This window comes from Dermacentor variabilis, chromosome 7, assembly GCF_050947875.1.
Source record: "Dermacentor variabilis isolate Ectoservices chromosome 7, ASM5094787v1, whole genome shotgun sequence".
NCBI lineage: Eukaryota > Metazoa > Arthropoda > Arachnida > Ixodida > Ixodidae > Dermacentor > Dermacentor variabilis.
The window spans coordinates 109,638,804-109,658,943 of NC_134574.1; the positions used below are offsets into that span (position 1 = coordinate 109,638,804).

At 47.2% G+C, this 20,140-nt stretch overlaps 1 protein-coding gene across 1 annotated transcript in view; it reads right to left on the reverse strand.

Annotated features, from left to right (window-relative positions):
• Positions 1-19,390, reverse strand: part of LOC142587018 (uncharacterized) — a 34,578-nt gene extending 15,188 nt beyond the window's left edge. Inside the window, exon 1 of the mRNA XM_075697892.1 lies at positions 19,190-19,390. The gene's annotated coding sequence lies outside the window, so the exon portion shown is untranslated. The remainder of the gene's footprint in view (positions 1-19,189) is intronic.
• Between the last annotated feature and the right edge of the window lie 750 nt (positions 19,391-20,140).

Consider the following 20,140-nt stretch of genomic DNA (forward strand, 5'->3'; position numbering starts at 1 on the left):
CTCCCTTGCAGACAGCGCGCGCTCGCAAGGAAATAGTTTTCGATTCATCGATTCATTCATTCACTGAGTCACTCATTCATTCATTAACCATGTTTATTTGGGGGAAATGGAAGAAGGGCAAAAATGTCCGACCATTACGACACTCCCAAATGCGAAGTTTGAGCGCAGTTCTATACGCGTTTTCATTTCGCGATATATTGAGGCAAAGAATTTGGTACCGAAATCACCACACCGACTGGCGGTGGGCCAGTGCCGTCTGAGGGAGGGGCAGTATGGGAATGCCGGCATGATGAGCGGCATCGGACTTAGTTGTGGAAGAAGACGACGACGAACGCGCGAGCAAGTGGCACGAGTTCGTTCGCGCGGTTACGCCGAGGGACGCCGACGCTCAACCCAGGAACGGGAGCCTAATAACTGCGCTCTAAAATGGGAATGGGTTATATCTACGAGTTAACATGCCCGTTCCATTAGCAAATGCTATGAACGAGTTCAGAAAAATTGAAAGGTGTTTGCGAGAGAAATAAGTAAAGGTAACAATTCCTAGATACATGGATTCATGCAACATTACCTGCTCTAAACATTCCTGTTAAGCTCATTTCTTTCAACGCGTTGAAGACGAGTCAGATTTTCATGACTCATTTATTGATCGACTGAGCCAGTCAAGGATTCGACGAACGTTCCTGAAGAAGTTAGATGGGTCGTAGGATTGAAAGTTTAACGTTTTGGAACTACCTACGGCTTACTTGTTCTGCTCCTAAACTCTTTACGAAGTCATTTGTCTGTTTCGGAACCAATATATGGGTTCACATGCTTGCTAAGCTTTTGACATTTAGAACGTACCGTTACGAAATGAAGCTCATTTAGAGAACTGACATTTGGACGAGTTGGTGAAACTTCACTTTAAGGAGCGCAGCGCGAGCCGATACACGGACAAGAAAGAAAGTATGAACTCTTTCAGTGTCACTGACATGCCGGCACGTTTTCACCTTTCTGTACTGCCATGTTATTGACGTCAGGCTGGAACGTGAGAAGCACACCAAGAGAGCGCTTGCCATTATCCGCGTCAGTTTTCTTTTTCTTTCTTTCTGCATAACCAAAAGTAAACCATTCTGTTCATCTTATAATATCCCAGAAAAGAAACCTGACAATGAGAGTGTGCTACCTACGAAAAGAAAAAAACGACATCAGATGGGGTAAGCGACACAAGAGACGTTGGCCTCGCCATTCTGAAGTTTATCAGAAGCAACGAACAGCAACGATGGCTCGACAATATTAGAGCTGTTTCTAAAATAATGTTAATTTCTCTCTTTTCTACACTGGTATAACATACGCGCAGGTCAAGCACTTCGTCATGACCTTTAAATTTCGCGGTCCTCCTACATACCGCGAGCGAGAAAGTACATAAAAGAAAGGAAGGAGAGGAGCGGCCAAGTGAAAAATGTGACAGCTACCACATTTGCTCGAGTCCATTACAGTTGAAGTTTCAAAGCAAATAACGCATTAAAGCAGAAACGTCAAGAAATATCAATTCCTCATCAAGTTGAAGTTAAACAATCAAAATGAATCAGAACGTGACCAAAAGAAGTGACCACGTAAACTATTGATAAAACCTCTAGAGAATAAAAATCACCGGGTATATAGTCTGTGAGGAGTCTGTGAGATGTATGGGAGAGGCCTTTACCCTGGAGTGGGCGTAACCATGATGATGATGATGATGTAGGCTGTATCGGGCACCCAGCCGCAGTGAGGTACGTGAAACGTCTTGCGCGCGCTGCTGAAGTTACACCGGCATTTTAACGAAAGGTATATGGGCACTAAGGCACAGAAATCGTGTCACCAAATACGCTGCTCATATTTATTCACGCACTGAAAAACTTACGCGTTTCGCTTACGAGACAGCTTGTGAGAGTCCTAACGGCCCAATCCTGCAAGCAGTCGTGCTCGCTCCCTATTCGTACATAGGCGGCCCTCCGTGGTCATACGCGGTGGGCGCGAATTGACATCTCTCTGTCTTTACCGCCCGAGTCTTTCCATGCCATTTCTGGACCCCTTGTGTCGAACGCGGGGCCACTGCAGCCGAGCGACCGCCAAACTTCTGCAACGGAATTGCACACTTGTAAGCCTTACAACTCCCGATGAGCACAGGTTTGACTTTGATGGATTATACCTAATATAACTAAGTTACTTCTTTCAAACGCGACCACTCTCGCTTAGACCGACAAACGTATATGTTCCTTATTGCATGCCTCACTGAACGCCGAGCGACGGGCTAAATTTAGCTATGATTGCATCACGCATGGCGTGGCAACGGCGTCATCTGTGCACGCGAAACATGCCCCATCGAGTAATTACTTCTTTCCTCTGGACAGCGATACCAAAGTATGGCACGTGGTATAGCACAGTTGCAAAGATATAAGCGATATTAATATTACACGTTTTCATTACATACATGTGACGTTACGTCCGGTTCTATCAAGCAAACCCCCTACGCTGACAGTTGCGCCTATTAACGATAAACCCTTCCCGTCACCGCTCGAAGTTCTATGCTCGGCGTTCCACATAACAAACTGACCCGCTGCTCCCGGCCGTATGCAATGATACGGTAATAAGACGAGCTCCGCCACGATATCAATTGACTCGAGTTTCGAAAGCCGACAGCTCTCATTCAAGATCAAAGCTGGTGCTTACGTATAGGCTTATTTTTTGTTGGCACTCATTCCGCCTTAGACTTTATTCCGAGGGCGGAGAACGGTGCTTTAATTAGTGGTTGCTTCTCCAGCTCACAGCAAGTTCAAACGGCCTATACTGCCGTAATCCACTACATCTGCAGTTATCCTCAGCACCTGCGCGTGTTTTCCTTTTTTTTTTTTGTATTTAAAGCACAAGTTATATAACACGAGGTCATTATATTTGAAAATGCCTTCTCTTCGTCTTAAGGGATATACCTGTGCGCGCGTCAGTATGCCATTTCAATCATCATCATGCGTTCTAAATTACCGGCCAGGTCCAGCCTACATAGCCACACACCGCCCAGACAAGTGGACAGCACGGTGGCAGATTGAGCACTTGAATCCGCTTGCGAGTTTGGTACGTCACTGCATTGAGACTCCTATACTTGCAGCTGCAGCCCTGCAGAAGAGCACAGAAAGAAGACGTCGGTCCAACACGGAGCCCACGCAACCAGACTGCATGCCTGATGAATGCAATCTGATGCCATCCTCACCTATGACGCCCCAGAAACGTCGAGGTTGCCCCGCTTGACTCGCGTTCATCGTCCTCTCCAATGACACGTCAATCCAGGTAACAGCCTGTCGCAAAATTTCCCAGGAGAAACGGCTCGCGGCCGAACTAGCCACGTTGTGGCGTTATTATGTTACGTAGGAAGACGCAGGCGAGAAACTACATACAGGTATTTACAGAGCAATACGCCGCACTTGGCCAAGAGGCGTGAGGTATTCTGTGATACCGTGTGTAAGGAGGACGTCTTGCTTGGGAGCCGCGATGTAGTGACCGTCGGGCACTGGTGGGGATGACACAAAGTCAACGAGCGAAGTCTGCGGAACTGAGGCGACTGGGGGTGTGGTTCAGCGGGATCCAGAACAGGCAGGTCAAGGCTGAGAGTTCTGGTTGAACAATCTATGAGAGCAGAACTTGCGGAGAGGAAGTCTAGGCCGAGGATGGTGTCGTGGAGACAGTGGGCGATGGCTGTGGAGAGAACGATAGTGGAGCGATCGACAAAGGAGACGCGGGCGGCGCACATACCAATTGCAGGGGCTTTTCTGCCGTCTGCGACATGGACAACAGGCGTCCTGGCGCATATTATTTTCTTCGGCCAGTTACGGACACCAGCGCTCATAACATATAAATGCGCTCCAGTGTCTACAAGAGCAGACACAGGAACATCGTAGACTTGCACTTCAAAAGATTGATATGAGTGGGCAACGTCCGTAGAGAATTTCGCGGCGTAGGGAGCAATGGCAGCGCCACCTCGAGGCGCTGCATCGTCTAGTTTTCAGCTGAGGGCGTCCGTAGGGAGTCGTCGAATATGAGCGACGGGGCAGGGGCGAGCGAGATTGTCGGCGTTGGGGCGAAGGCAATCGTGAATAGGGGCGCGTCAGTGCACGAGATACAGTGGCGGCATTATCGGACTGTGTGGTATAGGGACGAGAAGGGACGCTATGGGTGAGAGTAGCCAGTATACGTGGTCCGGGTCGGAGCCCAACGATTTCGACAGTGGCAAGAAATGTGCCCGTTTTGACGGCAGTGAAAACAAATGGGCCTTGTCGTCCGAAGTGCGCCATTCAGATTGGTTGCAGAAACGTGGTGGGTAATAAGATGTGGGACGGGACGGAATCGAAGAATCCGGGCGGGCATCAATCAGGGCGATGGGCCGAGCAGATGGTGTGGAGACCCATGTTGGCGAACTCTTGACGGACAACTGCCTGGATCAAGGAAACCGTGACTGCATGTGAGTTGGAGGAACTGGCGTCGAAGACAGCCGGATATGCGGCCTCAATATCTCCCTGGATGATACTGGTAACATCGCCAGTGTCGTTGGGACGAGGAGCGTCAGCACAGGAAGATGCTGCCGGGGTGTTTGGTAAACGGGCGAACTGTTGATCGATTCGTCGGATTTTCGCGAGCTCCAGGCGGCGGCACTCTTTGATAAGTGCGTCCACTGTCGCCACGTTGTTGAAGAAGAGCAATTTGAAAGCGACATCAGCACCGCCTTTGAGAACCTGGCAAACCTTCTCTGGCTAGGTCGTCAACTTTGCCGCATAGAGCCAGGAAGGCTTGCATGTGCGTGACGCAGGGCTCTGTTGACGTCTGCATGCGGCTGGATAACGCCTTTTTCGCGGCAAGTCGGTGACTATAAGCGTGGCCGAACAAGTCTCGGAGCTTTTGCTTAAGCGCATCCCAACTGATGAACTTATCTCTGTGTGTCCGAAACCAAACGCCAGGTGTGCCACCCAGGTAAAAGACTGCGGTGGCGAGCATGATAGTGAGGTCCCACCAGTTATTGGTGCAGAGGCGTTCGTACAGGCTGATCCATTCCTTGATGTCTTCCCCATCTTTTCACGAGAGTATACGTTCACGAGAGTATACGCCAGGATCACGAGGAGCGGAGAGTGCGATGTAGGTCGTCAAAGTGGCAGCAGGTTAAGTCGAGCGGTCGTCGCCGGGAGCCATGACGGAAGGCTCGACGTACCGTCCACTGCGAAGCTCCGTGACGAGGCACAGGGAAGGACCACCTCCACCAAATGTGTTACGTAGTAAGACGCAGACGAGAAGCTACATTCAGGTATATTTACAAAAAAAAAAACGCGCCGCACTTGGCGAATAGGCAACAGCCCGCACTAGCCTCTAATTGTCGTCGTCGTCTTCACACTACTGGTCTCTTCGTCATCGTAAATACTGGTCCGTAGCAATATATATGCACACTGTGCATGGGCTCCTCGGTACTGTTAGGTAAGGCTTCAAGACCGGTCGGGCTTCGAGACTTTGTACCGGCTCTTTTTGATACATTCTATATGCGTGGCCATACACCTTGTGCACAGCGCCTTGCTGCAGAGAGAGTGATTCTGGAGAGGTAGAGGCGCTGTTTTCTCGGCCCTTTAGGGAGCACTGCTAAGCGCCTTGTGAGAGGGACATAAAGAGGAAAGAGGACAGAGAAGACAGTGCATTTACAAGTTAGACGCCAGCCTCCATGTCCTCCAGACACCAGCCCCGTGTCCTCCCGAAACCTAAAAAGGCGCCTGAAGCAAATTGGGTTACTAGGCCTGCCTTCGAGAGGGTAAGTGCTCGCTATTTACGTGGCAACACTGCTCTAATAAGAGTCGCTAGCGAGTCTATAGGTTTCCTTTTCTTCTTTTTTGCGTGCTAATTTTCTGCCGCAGCTTGTATGCTCTGATTCCATGGATAATTAATCAATGGAGCGATGACTTAATGGTTTTACGTATTCCCACTTTTCATTTTCCCTGTCACAACTACATACTGTGCACCAATACATGTACCGTCGCTACAACATTCGGTAGTCAGCGCTCGTATCTGCCTATCACTGCATCTCTCTAAGCAGACTCTCTTTTACTTCAGCCTACTTCAGAATACTTGCGGCCTCAGCGAACCAACTAGCCGTAAACGTTACCGACTTAACGACTTGGTCTTTAGAGTTGGTCGTACGGGACCCGATTCCCAGGCCGCGTCTATTCAGTGATTTCGGCTGTATCGTTGGGTGTACCGCTATCCTCGATTGCGTCAAGCCGCGTGATCTGGGTGGTGGTGGTGGTGATAACTTTATTGCACACAGGGGAGTTGCGGACACGCAGGTCCTTGGGCCCCCGCATGGCCCCACTGCACTCAAACGTTCATGTCCCGGAGGCTCATGACGCTGGCAGCCCGGCCTGTGGCGATGGCTTGCTTGGCCGGGTCCTCGGAGCGCAGTAGGGTCTCCCAAGCCTCCCAAGTAGTAAGGTGCTCCAGGCCCCGCGGGGGAGGATCCGCCGGGCAGAGGAAAAGAATGTGATCGAGAGTGGCTTTGGGGTGGTGGCAGAGGGTACAGGAGGGCTCGGTGTGGACGTGGTGATAGCGCGAGCGTATATAAGGGGAGGGTAAGGTGCGTGTTTGGAGCCGCCTCCAAAGTGTCTGGTGATAATTGTCGAGGGAGGGATGGGGTGGGGGGTAGAGCCGATGCTCGGTTTTGCAGGCTTGCGTCAGTTCAGTGAATGAATGCATGCGCTCCCGTGAGAACCCTGGATCGGAGGCCGCCGGTGCCCGGTTGAGCAAACCACGGGCTAAAGCATTGGCCGCCTCGTTTCCAGGATTCCCAGAGTGGGCAGGCACCCATATGAGCTCCATGTGGCGGGGCGGGTGTGCAGCGAGAGAGTTCAGTATGCGAAATGCAGGGACGTGAACTCTCCCGCGAGCAAAATTTAGTATCGCAGTTTTAGAGTCCGATAATATATACCGGGCCTCCGTGCGCGTAATAGCTAGGGCAATGGCAGCCTCTTCAGCCTCCTCCGAAGTGGCAGTTGGGGATATGTGAAGGGTGGTAATCGGTTGTAGGGAGGGGTTCGTGATGGCAACAACCGCGTCCTCACCTGTGCATGCGGCATCCACCCACACAGCATCCGGTTCTATGCCATAGTGTTTGTGGAGCGCCCGTGCGCGAGCTCTGCGGCGGGGTTCATGGTCGGTGGGGTGCATGTTTTTAGGGAGAGGTTTAATAAGAAGTTCGCGGTGAACGTGGTGGGGGACCTGGAGCTGTGTGGGATCCGTGGCTGGTATCCTGATACCAAGGGTGTGTAGGATGTGTCTGCCGGTGGTGGTTCTCGCGAGACGTATGTGTTGTGTCTGTCTGTGGGCCTCAAGCTCACCTATCGTGTTATGCAGGCCTAGCTGGAGGAGTTTTTCGGTGGAGGTATTTAGGGGTAGGTGTAGTGCTGTCTTAAATGCTGCTCGGATCATGGCATCCAGGGTGGAGATTTCTCTGCCCTGGAGTTTAAGGTAGGGGAGTGTGAAGAGAAAGCGGCTGAGGACGAAGGCATGAATGAGACGACATAAGTCATGCTCCTTCATACCCCGGTGGTGTGCAGAAACTCGGCGGATTAGGTGGGATATCGACACCGCCGTCCGCTTGAGTTTGTGGATGGTGAGAGTGTTTTTCCTGTCATTTTGGATGTGGAGGCCCAGTACCCGGAGAGTGTGTACCTCAGGGATGTACCGGTTTTCCAGTGTCACGGTTATAGGGGTGGTGGGGCAGTTTCGGGTTGTGGGGCGGAGTATGAGGAGCTCCGACTTCTCCGGAGAGCATGAGAGACCGATACTCCGCGCATGTGTTTGGGTGAGGGTAGCTGCAGACTGCAGAGTATTCTCTATGTCTCCGTCACTGCCATGGATGGTCCATAGAGTGATATCATCAGCATAGAGTGTGTGCCGAAGGTGAGGGATGTTTTGTAGTTTTCGGGCAAGGGGAATGAGAGTGACATTGAAGAGAAAAAGTGAGAGGAAAGATCCCTGGCGGGTGCCAATCCCACTAAGGGTGTATGGGCGGGATGTGTGGGGACCGAAGTGAATTTCGGCTGTGCGGTTAGTAAGGAATGCTTGAATATAGGTGTACATACGTTCACCTATGTTCAAGGGGGAGAGCGCCGCCATTATCGCTCGATGGTCTAGGCGATCAAAGGCCTTGGAGAGATCCAAGGCGAGGACGGCTTTTGTGTGGCCCGGTATGAGGGGGTCGAAAATATCCTGTGTGAGCTGGGCGTTCCCGCTGAACACAGGAGATTGTGCCATTGACACCTCAAGCGGCGCATGGCTGCAGCTGGCCTGATTCGCTCGATCGAGCCGTACGCGCCACAAGCAGAATGGTATATGCTTCGTGCGAGCAACCCTCACGCAATGAGGGGGGAGGGGGGGACCGGCTGCACAATTTTATTTAGGAAAGGAACAACTTCGGTAGAGCAAGGATCAAGGACCTTGCTGTGCGTATTAAGAGTCTTACCGCTAGACCCGACGTAACGTTAACCCCGCAGGCTCTTCAGAATCGCGAGCATGTAGATTGTGGCAATCATGGCGGTTCCGCCGCCCGCCTGATATCCGTCATCGTTGAGATGAGTGCACAACACCCCTGCTCGCCCTTTTGCTTGCGTTTCCGTCCTCGGTGACATTTGCCTTTCTCTCTCCAGACACTATGGACACACATTTTATCAGAAACGGTGGGTTATCGGAGCTCGTTTATGCAGAAATGACAATTTATGTCTGCGTGAATATTCGCCGAACACGCGTCCTCGAAGAAACGCGTTTACACTGTTTTGTGTCCTGTCATTGTACACGTACTCCTGTCGGGGCGTAGGAGAATTCTCGGAGAAGTTAAATATGCACAAACCCTAAAACTACCGTGCGTGCGTGCGTATGTGCACGCATGTGTTGTTTTTCCCCGAAAGCATGATTACACGCTCCATGCAAATTGTACAAACAGCGGGATGGGAAGAAATGAGCCGGAATGGAGTATCAGGAAGATCTGCCTTCAACGCTGCTTATTCGCAATCAATGTTAGCATTGCTTTCACTGGAAAGAGCGTTTGAAACAGCGTTAATTTAGAAAGCAGCCACAGACGCCCAAGCTGGAATGTTACCAAATTGAGCGCGTTTTTTCTTCAGCGAGCTGCAGAGCACCCTTACAACATCTGCTTCTTAAGTGTGTTTTTAACCGATTTGGCTAACGACACCGACATTTACGCACACCAGGCCTGAGTATGCTTGCAGGTCCGGAAACGTTCTCAGACGATTGATCCAGAGGTTCCTCTACCCTAGAAGATCTGACCCTCGGATGCCGCCAAGGGGGCTTCATCCAGTGACGCAGCTTGTTTCACAAAAGGAAAACAAAATTACAGCGCCAAGCCACCTGCGTGTACCTAAGGCTTTGGATGTGTTCACTGTGTGCCAAACATAGCAGAAAATAAAGACGTCAGCAAAACGAGCGTCTTTGCATTTGCCTTCTTAGAATATCGAACACGGAAACACCAGTGTTGCACAAGGTACCTAATGTCTGTTATGACAAGACAAAATTGACCCGACGACGTCCCTGTCAGTGCTTCGAAAGATTGCTTCGTAGTTACTAGTGCTGCTGCTTACTTTGTATATTAACCTTAAATATCTTGCCTTTTTTTTCTGCGCAGACATATCTCGTAAGTATTTATATGCTGATCTTGTTTAATCGATACACTTATGTTTACCTATATAACCAATACATTCGCTGCGTAATAGGTTCATAGCTACGGAAGCATAAACGCTGAAATGAAAGCACGTGTAAAACCAGCACTACACAGCAGCTTGTAACAGTAGGTCGTAACAGTAGGTTGCACAGTGTAAATTAGTAACGCCGCGTATTTTCGCATATCACAGTTGCTTTGTGTGGCTGATGGGAACGCCCGTGCTCAAGTTATCTGCTGTTGGATATCCTGATAACGCGACGTCCATCGTATAATCATGTGGATCAACCGTCTAGGATGTATTCTTAACAATTCAAAATGCAAAGCCCTTTGATCATCCTTGCAACGTACAGCATATATTGAAGTTTGCTTAGATTCTGTACGGATGTCCAGCAGATATCGGTACACGTACCTTGTCAGACGTTGCAATCTTATCCGGATATTCAACGGACGTCGGTGGTTCATATTGCGGCGACCAACCCTGCGCAACCTACCGAGCGTAGAGAATGATGCAACAGGCGCCGCGATCGGCACAGTGCGGTACCGCAATGACGTAATCACCTCAACGCGACTCGCGCTGTTACGTAATGCCGACTCAATTACCTCCTCCCGCCTTCTCCCTGGCGCCACGTACGCGCTCAGTGACTCAATCATCCTTTCCTTACCTCTCGATTTTTTCGCCTTCGCAATTATCCCCGTCTCCCAGCTTTTTCCGATGATAATTCACAAAGCGTATAGCGCCCTTGAACGATCCGCATAATCCTATCGCTTTAAAAGCTAGACGTCCTTAAACAAATTGACTGCAGGACAACTTCCTAAGTTCGTGCGTAGACTCTTGTAAACTAGAACGTGTACATGCTATAGGGCTCCATGTGGAAGGCCGCAAGGTGTTCTTGGTTTTTACTCATTCTTCCAAGTTTTCGACCGTTTAATCTTTATTGATCTACGGTTCAGTGTATTCATTGCGATGAGCGCATTTTTTTTTATTCACTTCAGCCGTGATTATCCCCGACCATCGGTTATTTTTGTCTTTACCGAATAGAAACCGGTGCCGCAACTCTAGTCACACCGAACGTCTACGCCCCGATTGCATGCAGGGCGACTGTGGCGTTTCTTGGAAGACGAGGTGCTCCCGGCCGCAGACAAGGACTGGCTCGACGCACCGATGGGATCAGGCGGTCAGCAGGTGGCTGCGGCCACTGGGGGGACCTTTGGTGTTGGCGGCGGCCGGCCTGTCCAATCGGGGCCATCGTCGTCCATCGGCGAAGAGCAGATGTTTCCCGCGACGGTCGACGCGGACGAAGAAGTTCAGTAGAAGTCAACAGGCGATGTCATCTTCTTCGATCTATACGATATTGTAATGCCATCTTGCTGAACCCCGAGTCTGTTCGTATGTCTTGCTTCGACGGTCTCCGTCGAGAGACAGTCCCGGCCACTGTGTGAACACCTTTTACTTAATGTCCTTATTTGCAGCGTAATGTACGGAATGTTTCATTTTATCGTTAACAGACTTTTTTAAGAAAATCACCCGGGGCATGTAGCGCGATTCTAATGTTTGAGGTAGATTACTCTCGGAGGCAGGCGCAATTTGCACGATAAATCATAATGAATAGTTGAATAACCATCAAAGCCTCGCTAATTAAGTTATTAGCTAAAAACGTTACGGCACATATTGTCATCTACGAATTGTTGCCGGTGAGTTCGAAACTCGTGTCCACTTGGAACGAATTTTAGGTTGGCACAAGTTTTTAGATGTGCGCTCCCAAAATGCATTGTTGCAGCACTCATCTCAAAATTGGTGCAAGCTTCAAAATTCTTTCCAAGTGGGTGTTGTTTGTGACATCATCGGCATCAATTCGTCTATTACAATTTGTGCGCTATGGTAATTAGGATATTTTTAATTAGTCAATTTTACACTTTGATGTTCAACGTAAATGCTTGCCTTTTTAGGTAATCCAGTTCAATGAACAGATTTGTGCTTTATGCCACAGGCGATTTTTGAAAATTCTACTAACGATTTTAAATGTCCTGCTTACACTCGACATATGGAAGAAATACAGCGGCAATTTTGTGGAGATTTTCTATTCGCAATAAGCCTGCGCATTCCAATTTGTGCAATGGCACCGCGGCGCACGCAATAATATATATATATATATATATATATATATATATATATATATATATATATATATATATATATATATATATATATATATATATATATATATAATGTGTGTGTGTGTCCAGTGAAGCCACATAATAGCTTGTGCCATAATTTTCACTGTGGTGGTGCCAGCCAATTCTTTCCACCGATTACATTATTCTACTCTAATAGCACCGAAACGGAAACTAATAAAAGGAATATTGAGCTGCATGGTAACCGGCGCTTCTGCAATAGCAAATCGGGTACATTTACCGTGAGAAGAGGTAATTCAGCTTTACCTCGAGTCTAGTTAATTGCGTGTTAGTAAAGCAGGACTACATATTCAACTCTGCCAGGGCCAAAATGACCCGCATTCTGTGATTTCTGGTGCCAGAATCCTCGCAAGGTGGCCAGTTTCACAAGCACAACTCCATAGCCATTCCGCTAGTGCAGTTCAATCTACAAGCTTAAGAAAGTACAAGTGTCCACATCAACAATTCAAGAGATTGGTGCCAAGATTGACAGCATCTGAGTTATTGAAACACTCAGCTATATGGAAAAAGAAAAACACACATGGTAAGCAGAGGTCACCGCAACAATTTAATTGAGTTGCTATTTGGCCTCCCAGAAACTGCGAACAAATTTCTCAATCACTTATACCAAATGTAGTTTATGTAATAGGCAGACTTCAGAGTGGTTAATAAACCATGACCAGCAATTAGAAAACCAATTAAGCACCATGACAAGGTAAATGTTATAGCTCGAAATATATGAATAACGGATGGCTTTTCTTCTGCCACTAGGCTAATTAGAAAGCAATTAACTCCGGCATAGTTCTTCTAGAGAAGGAAAATAAGAAAGTGAAGCTTCATTCTGTGGCGTGAGTCAGTATCTAGAGCAACCTGTTTCCACTGGACAACAGTCAAAGGAAAGTTCCTCTATATAGTCCGGAACATTGGTAAGCCTAAATAGCATTTAATTATTTGTCCCAAAAATACTTTTCTCTATCTTGCCGTAAATTCTGTCAGCTTGACTATAAAACTATAGCAGACCTCGAAAGTACTGTCTAGCAGGACATTAGTGACTGAAATAACAACGTGGCTGATTTTCAGAATTTATTGCAATTACAGGGACGGTTGGGGATGTGGATGCACACGAAAAACTTTCTTCAAAAGGTTTGCTTCAAAAGCACCCCGCCCCTAATAATGTTTGCAATTGACAAGCTTGTGTGTGTGTGTGTGTGTGTGTGTGTGTGTGTGTGTGTGTGTGTGTGTGTGTGTGTGTGTGTGTGTGTGTGTGTGTGTGTGCGTGTGTGTGTGTGTGTGTGTGCGTGTGTGTGCGTGCGTGTACGTGCGTGCGTGCGTGCGTGCGTGTGTGTGTGTGTGTTTGTGTGCGTGTGTGTGCGTGCGTGTGTGTGTGTGTGTGTGTGTGTGTGTGTGTGTGTGTGTCAGAGCATGTCTTGATTGTAGTCTCTTGCGGGAGTACAATCTCCTATATGTGCAGCAGATAACTTGTGGTCAGTATAGCTCTGGTTCCTGTCGACACACCTATACAGTGCACTGGCATCGCTTCGACAGCCACTCGCTGCTAGGGCGCCAGCAAAATGAGAGACGCGCGGTTGAGTGTTCCCTTTAACAGTGGACCGCACTGTACATACATACGTGCATGTATGTACTATATATAATGTATGCGTGCACATACATGTGCACGCACGAGCGCACTATGGCTTCAAATTTAAACTTACTATTATTTTTTATTTATGTGAGCTATGCAATTGCGATTGCATGCTGCTTTTTACAGTTGTTTCATATGCGCCCTGGTATGCATTACATATGCGAACAACTCCACTCTGCAAACACATATTCGAGAGAAAAATCACCGATTAACTTTGTAAGTACCAATTTCGGAGGTCTATAATGCAAAAAAATGAAGCCATCTAGTAGACAAAGCATACCTGTTTAATTACTAGATGTCTTTTGTGCCTTGCATCGCTTCTGAGAAATATGCCCTCAAGATATGTGGCGAAATGGATTGGTGTTCTAGTTAACACTTATCAAGACCACAGGTCTGTAAACTCCCTAATGAGCCGACTCACTTTTGACTCAGACCGCCCCTCCCCTTTATGGGAAAATGAAAACTCTCCTGCTACGGGAAGGGGAGAACAGAAACGGAGCTGTGAAAGCTGTTCATGAATCTCGGAAGTAGGATGCAGGTACTTGCAAGTTCATGTCATCTCCAGAGGGCTCATTCACAGCTACGAATGCATGCTGCTTTTGCTTCATAGGTATGAATTCCGCCTCAGTAAGATGTCCTGTTCCTTTCACCTGTTGCCATTTAGCACTAATGAAAGAAGCCAGTGCTTGCTCCCCCCCAATCATTACTGCCAGCTCCCTCCGAGGAGGGTTGGAACCAGTTGCTGACAAGAGCAGACAAGAAAACACAACTGGCACTTGTCTCGTGGGTCCAACACGTCGCCCCCACCTGGGAGCCACACTAGGCCTCCCTGCCCTCACTTCCAAGCCTGCAGTGGCAACTAACGCTGTTTCTATCGCTCTCTCTTGCTGTTTATAGGCACAAGCAACAAGTATGAGCGCCATTGTCTCCGGCAGTTCATACACAACTTGTAGATTGGCGAGTATGCGCATTGGAGAATGCGATCCCGGGCTATATAGTTGTAGCATTGCCATTTGTTGGGCGTGTTGGTAAATTGAAAGCATATTTAGCGCCAGCAAACAAGAACGGAAGGGAGACGACAACACAATGCGCTAACTTCAACAACGTGATTTTCAGGAAATACACCTATATAACCCATGCACAGTGGCGCCACCTGATCCAAATCTTACCCATCCAAAAAAGCCGTTTCCTTATCTAACAGGTCGATTGAAGGGGCACTAACACACGTGTCTCTATTCCGCCAGATAGCCTGAGCTTCAATGATCTCTCGCACGTCTTTATCTTTGGCATCGCAAGAACCCGGCAGGATTCATACACCGGCGCACAGCCGCATTCTTGACAGTGGGTTGACAGATGACCGTATTGCTTATTTTTCACAGTTTGGCAATGTTCCCGTAATCGGTCATTAAGACATCTCCCTGTCTGTCCGATGTATTTTTTCCCACAGGACAGCGGAAGCTCATATACAACAGTCTCTACGCAGCCCACTGGCGCTTTTCGATGATTCGTAGAGCATCCGGCAGCTGGCTTACGGTACGGGTCCGTCAATCGACATATTTTTGCCAGCTTTTCTGGTGCGGAAAAGACCACTTTTGTGTCCACACGGCTAGCCATGGCTAGCCGGGTGGACACACAAGTGGACACAAAAGTGGTCTGGACACAAAAGTGCGTGGGAGACGCCCACTGTGCGCTGACGTGCGTCCTGCAGGACTTTTATTAAATGTATTTTTTTCCAATCGAATCTTTACGACACAGGCAACTATACTGATATGAATATTAAACTTGCAGAATTTGCCGGCTCGTTCTTTACCGATTTGTCAGAACGTTCCGTTGAAACGAAGTGGCTCATTTTCAAAAATAGAATACATGAACTGATAAAAAGTTACATATCTACTATCACTATAACCGAAGAGCACTCATCACCGTGGTTCAACAGGGCACTAAGGCAACTCAACAATAAAAAGAAAAGGCTCTACCGCGCTGCTAGGCATTCTGACTGAGTGCGCATGGCATAAACTACACCGCTCAAAAAACGTACCTATCGCTTGCTAGTCAAACAAAACTCTCTTTTTTTTTCGACTACTTTACCAAACATTCTGCGAAATAACTCTATACAATTCTGGAATATTATAAATCCAAAGCGTTCGCAATCACTTCCACTGTGTGACGAGCAAAATAAACCTGTTCCTTATCATGAATCCACCGAAGTACTTAATCATGCATTTTCTTCCGCGTTAACTAATGAACCCAAAGGTAAACTTCCTGAATTACCATAGTCAAATTACCATACTATGCCCGCAATCACCTTTAGTTCTGACGGCATCAGGGAATGTATTGATTCCTTGAAGGTGTCATCTTCACCTGGCATCGATGGTATTAATTCCAAAGCCTTAAAAAATACTAAATATATAACTAGCGATATCTTATGTCATACTTTTCAGCAGTCTTTATCATCATGAAGAGTGCCGGATGACTGGAAAGCGGGTAAAGTTATATCAGTCCCAAAACAAAGGTTCTTCATCATTATGTAGTAATTACCGCCCAACTTCTCTAAACAGCGTCTTTTCGAAATTAATAGAAAATGTATTTTACTCTCACATTGCTACATTCCTAACGTCTGTCAATCTCTTCCACCCTAACCAACGTGGTTTCTGCGAAGGTCTATCTTGTGATAGCCAATTAACTCTATCTATAAATGACAAGCTCTAACCTTGATCAAAACATCCCTGTTGATGCCCTCTTTTTAGATTTCGAAAAGGCGTTTGACAAAGTTCCGCATCAACGGCTTCTCCTAAAACTTTCTCGCTTACACCTTAATCCTCTTGTTTTAGACTGGATACGTAATTTCTTAACTGACAGACAACAGTTTGTGTATGCTAACAAGCACTCCTCCTCTAAAAGCCCCGTTCTTTCCGGAGTGTCCCAAGGCACAGTCCTTGGGGCCCTTCTCTTCCTTATACATATTAATGATTTACCTGCTAAACTTTCTTCTAACATTCGCCTCTTTGCTGAAGATTGTGTCATATATCGCCCAATCCTTAATAGTACCGACAACGACACATTGCAAGATGGTCTTGACAAAGTTATCACTAGGAGCAACTAGTGGCTAATGTCAATGAACACTACTAAGATTTTACTAGTACCGCTTCACCGGCGGAAGCATCACCATAATCCGAAGTAAGTTCTCTGCAACTCAGAAATATTATTTGTGGAATCATGCAAGTACCTTGTCCTTATACTTTCAAGTAACCTTTCCTGGTCTTTTCATATTACGAACATCACTGACGAAGCCAATCGCACGCTTGGCTATTTCCGCCGCAACTTGCACTTCGTAGCACTATCGCCAAAAATACTAACTTATCTAACTTTCGTCCGACCTAAGACAGAATACGCATGCTCTCTTTGGAACCCGCACCAAACAGCTCTTTCTAACACTCTGGAAGCAGTTCAACATCGTGCAGCTCGTTTTATTTATTCTCCCATACTAGTGTTCCTCAGCTAAAAGTCAAAGCAGCAATTTCCCATCTAGATTTAAGGTGTCATGTTTTTCTACAGACTGTGTCTTTACCACAAATTTTATCATTCTGCTCCTCGTACTTCAGCCATCATTACAGTGCACCGTCAATCTTGCCGATTACGTCACGAAAAAATCTGTGTACCCTGCGCCTGCCCAGTGCACCATAATTCCTTTTCTGTGAAGACTGTCCGGGACAGGAATGACCTTAACGCCGACGCCGTGCACCACTGCAATCCACATCATTTCAAGGCTGCCATATTGAATCCACATTTCACCGAAGTGATCACCCATCCCTCATGTAATACCGCACACCGGGACCTTTGAGGTAATAAATAAATAAATAAATAAATAAATAAATAAATAAATAAATAAATAAATGGAAATGAAAGTGGGCGGGAAATCAACTGGGCGCAGATGGGATACCAACTCACGTCTTCGCATTACGCGTGCGATGCTCTCACCAATTGAGTTACGGCCGCGCCATTTTCCCATCCACTTTCGGGTGAATTTATGTCTGTCTACAAGAACTTACCCGAGCGTGTTAGCCAGCGTCACCACTCACGGCCATGGCAGTGGATGTAGGGCAGCCAGGTGTAACGTAGTACATGAACTTTCTCGGGGTGAAAGCAACTTCTCAGTAAACCCTCACATACTGCCTGAAGGCATTTAAAAGCTGTAGGATTCGAGAACCTAGCTATGTAGTGAATGGGAAGAAAGGAAACCAAGGGGGGGCCCGATGCTTACCGCTCAAATAAGAAGCCAACAGACACTGACACGAATGACAGCTTAGGGGAAATTTATAATACAGGGCGCACTAGTTAACGTCAGCCTATATATAGCTCTTCAAAATAAAATATAGAATGTACAAGGACGCAACCAATGGTAATCTGTCAGCAGTGACGTACCGCACCAGGAGGATTTTTTTCCTTGGTTGAACTACCAGTAATTAGATTAGATTAATTAGCGAACCTTTTAATTACTGGACTGAGGGCCGGAATTTTGTACTTGCGCAACAGAAATCTTTACAGCGAAACGTATGTGGGGAGCGCTACGTGCTTGGCATTATTATCAGGACCGCAATTATCATCAATTATGCGGTTTGGATGCTTGTTTTGTGCTTGTTCTTTAATGAAATGAATGCCGTGCTGTATGTTTTATGCGTGATATACCAAAGAATGTGTGCACTTTTCGCTTCAATCGCTGAAGTTTCTTTCTTTTTTTTTTCCTGAAGACGCGCCGTGAGAATTCCTGGCCAACTAGAGGCTATAACAGCTTCGCTATAAGATTCCATCTTCTGAACGACTGTAAACGCGCTTTGCACCCACGCATTTGTTTTGAGTGCGCATAGAAGGCATTCTGCTAGCGTCTGGCTTGGAGCCCGTATCGTGGCCCCCTCTGTATACGTGGCGTCCCATCGCGTCGGCTCAGGCCAAATTGTGTCGAAAGCGCGCAGTACCCCGTGTATTTGCGCTTTCAAAGAGCAGGAAATAAGGCCCGTGAAAGGGGGAATGCTTCGAAATCATTAGATGTCTTCGTCCTGTTGTAATGTTTGTGATGAATCAGATGTTTTATACGCCATATTTGTAAAAGCGAATTGCCTTCGTTCATAATCTCGCCCATTCACCACTTACGCACGTTTCGCTTATGCACGCAGTTTTGCCGTAAGCTTTAAGTAGCAGAGTGATCACAGGCTTGTGTTTTACGTTTTTCAGCTGGTGCCATCCGGTCGAGCTTCATATGGAAACTACTGTTGCATACCATGGTGCCACGACGACGAAAGAACGCGAAAAAAAAAAAGAAAGAAGTTCGGAACGAACATTCTTATAGGGCAACATACACACTTCCGCGTTTCACGAGGCGTTTTGGGCCTATTTTATGGAATTCCACTTTCCACAGGGGAAAGTTACGATGAAGGCTTGTAAAAAGCACTTGCAATCGTATGTATTTTAATAAAGGAACAAATTGCGCGCCTAGACAAGGCCTAGACAGCACGCGGTAGGCAAGTAGAAGCCAATACAAATGTCATGCCGATCCGCGGGGCCAGAGCGTAACACGAGCTAGCGTTCAAACAGCGCGCGCCCAAAACCAGAAGTGAGGTTGTTATTTACATTAGCCACTTGTGGCCCAAGGAAGCTTAAAAACCTACTTGTTGGGGTCCAACTATAGTGCCTAGAATATACTGGCACTATAGTCCAACAGTCAAATCGGCCGCTGGGCGATACGGGAGTGCCACCTTGGGTGTCCGCTCTGTCTTTGACGCATTTCGGGCTCTAAAACGTTTCTGCCGCACTCTACAAGCAAAAACATAGGGCTCTCAAAAACGTTTCTGCCGCACTCTACAAGCCAAAACATAGCCTTTACGATCAGTATTTAAAATCCAGAAGACGACTCTTTATCGGGTGTGGATTTGTGTCCGAAACCGGACGTCAATGACGTGTTTCCGACTTTCAAAAACGCTTCCGCCGAACTCAACGAGCAAAAGCACAGCCTTTAAGATTTGCACTAAAAATTTCGAGGACTCCGCTCTGTGAGGTGTTGATTTGCGTCTAAAGTAGTATACTCTATTATAGTCTAAAGGTGTGTCCAAAATTCACCGTCTATGACATAGTTTTGGCTCTTAAAAACGCTTCCACGCCACTCAACCAGCAAAAACATAGCCTTTAAGATTTGCGCTTACAATCCTGAGAACTATGATGCGTGATTCGTGTCCAAGACCCATAGATGTTTTATATAAATCAAAATAAGTAAATAAATAAATAATGTAATATGATGTGACTTTATGCCAGAACCTGACGTCTATGACGTAGATCTGGTTCTTAAATCGCTTCCGTCACACTTAACCAGGAAAAGCATAGCCTCTAAAATCCGCATTTAAAATCCAGAGGACGCCACCCTATGAGGCGTGGATTTGGTTTGTTTCTCGTATCTTCATGTGTCAGTCGTTTCCTAGCGTCCTTTGCGGTTGGTCGTTGCGACTTGTATCGTAGCAGTGCTCTTTGTGCGGCTTGACGGGTGCTTGGAGTCAATCTGTTCTCATCGTTTTAACTATGAAGCGGTAAGAAATATGTCGCTGCTTTTTATATTATGTCCGCTTAAT